Source organism: Aedes albopictus, chromosome 3 (genome assembly GCF_035046485.1).
Source record: "Aedes albopictus strain Foshan chromosome 3, AalbF5, whole genome shotgun sequence".
Lineage (NCBI taxonomy): Eukaryota > Metazoa > Arthropoda > Insecta > Diptera > Culicidae > Aedes > Aedes albopictus.
Genome location: NC_085138.1, coordinates 63437104 through 63439195, shown reverse-complemented (window position 1 = coordinate 63439195; position 2092 = coordinate 63437104). Strand labels below are relative to the sequence as shown.

At 39.7% G+C, this 2092-nt stretch overlaps 1 long non-coding RNA gene across 1 annotated transcript; it reads right to left on the bottom strand.

The window, feature by feature from the left end:
• Positions 1 to 330: 330 nt before the first annotated feature.
• On the bottom strand, positions 331 to 1756 carry LOC109426598 (uncharacterized). The gene is made up of 3 exons (XR_002134030.3): positions 1631 to 1756; positions 741 to 1009; positions 331 to 575 (listed from the first exon to the last, which is right to left on the bottom strand). It is a non-coding gene; the product is annotated as an uncharacterized LOC109426598 (long non-coding RNA).
• Between the last annotated feature and the right edge of the window lie 336 nt (positions 1757 to 2092).

Sequence of the window (2092 nt, the reverse complement as noted above, 5' to 3'; positions counted from 1 at the left end):
TCCCCGAAAAAAAAGATAGGGGGTTGTGGGGCAAGATGGCCACCCTGTCTTTTAAGCATTAATTCGCAACACAAAAATATTTTCTGCATGGGTTGTGATTATAAACAATGTACAATAATGCACTAACTACGTGTTCATCAACAAAATTCGACCTCAACTCCATTGGCAGTGATATGTGTTATTTCCCTTATATGAATGTTGACATACCTGCAAATAAAGAAGTGTGCTACATACCTACAGATGATACCATGCCTCGAAGAATCTACATTTGTGCTGTGAATCGAATCTGTAATCCAAAATATATATATGGCATGCTAGAAAACCATTATCGATAACGGTCAGGGGCTGGCAGTTAATATCGACCTTACCCGATTTGGTTACTGTCGAACCAAAGAATTGGACCATCCTTGTTTTTGTTGTCATTTACCACGGTCCTCCCGGTGATTAGCAGCGTATAAGTGACCAGAGGGTAGGGCGTATGCGGCTTCAATCTGGACTGTTATTGAATCATATCCACGTATATCAAATCGAAGAGAAGCGATACCCGTTGCAATGGTTTGATAAATCGATGAAGACTGAAAAAAGGAGAAAAAAATGAACAACGTTTGTAATAGAATAGCTTTTACTTTCATAGCTCATCGTTATTAATTAATGAAATAAAATCACTGTTTAATTTATAGGTAATTATGAACCTATAAGCTTAAAGAAAAGAGATTCTTCACCTATTTAATGCAAATTACCTCACAATTTGGTGCAACATAGCCGATGCGATACCCTCGCCGATACCAATCAGAAACAATAGACCTTTTGAGGATTGCCTTATCTGCATGCCGCTACCGGAGTTCAACCGGTTCCACAGACTGGAATGACCAACAAAGCTCTCCCAGACACTCGAGAAGCCGACCTAGTGATGACTAGATTGTTCTGATTCCCGAGTATCATGAGAGTGGCCCATCTGCGGAAGATGTGTGGATTGAGGAGGCCGTGAAATTCCTCATCTCATCTTTGCCTGTTAAATGATAAGATATAAACAAATAAAAAAAATCTGTATTAATGGAACCGGAAGTGGTCTTTCAGTTAACCTCTACAGTTAACAATCTCAAAAGGATTATCTATTATAGTTTATTGCATTGCTAACTGGACTGCGACAAAGTGCGGAATCTCAAATAAAAGTGCGATATTGCATCAAATCGTTCCGGTGTCTTCACCGCACTTATTCATCACGTGATAATGAATAAGTGCGGTGAAGACACCGGAACGATCTGACGCAAAATCGCACTTTTAATTGAGATTCCGCACTTCATCGTCGCACTTATAACCGCGCATTGCGCAATATCAATCCAGTAGAAAATCGGAGTTTTCGCCTAGCGAAGTTGGATTTTTTTTTCCAAATCCGTGAGTCGGACCTAACTTCGGAAGTGGTGCGCTGTATAGTATAGCAGGTCCGCTATACAGCGCACTACTTCTGAAGTTAGATCCGACGCATGGATTTGGAAAAAAATCCAACTTCGCTAGTCGAAAATGCCGGGTTCCAGCTGGATTGATAATATTGTTCGCCGCATATATGAAGACCAGAAACCATACGACTGAACAGACTGGACTGGTGTGAAAGAAAGCAAATAAAACTCACCAGACTTAATCTGGATAATCACCGTGCGTATGGGAGACTCGGTTGAAAATGCCTCTACCCCGGCAGATCCGATACAGAGTAGATATTTTGGCGGCAGGTTTTCTTCGGACGATGGGACCTCTGAATGTTTCCGTTATTTGTGCCCGGAAAAACAAAGTGGCAGCTTCTCCTTCAGCGGCAGTTCTCAGAAGCTTTCTTTTTTGCTGAAAATATAATAAATGAAGTGTTACTTTATTATTTATACTTAATAATGATCATTTAATTTACCAGCAATCGAAAACCAGTTGGAAACTTTTAAATATTTTTTTTATTTACATCTAAAAAACGAGTCGCGAGTAAACAAAAAAGTTTGACAGAAAGCCAACACTGAAGTAAAAACCGATTTGGAGTTTAATGTGGGATATAGCGGGATTAAGCGGGATTAGACTAGATTAGCAAAGATTAGGAAAGATTAACATCTGA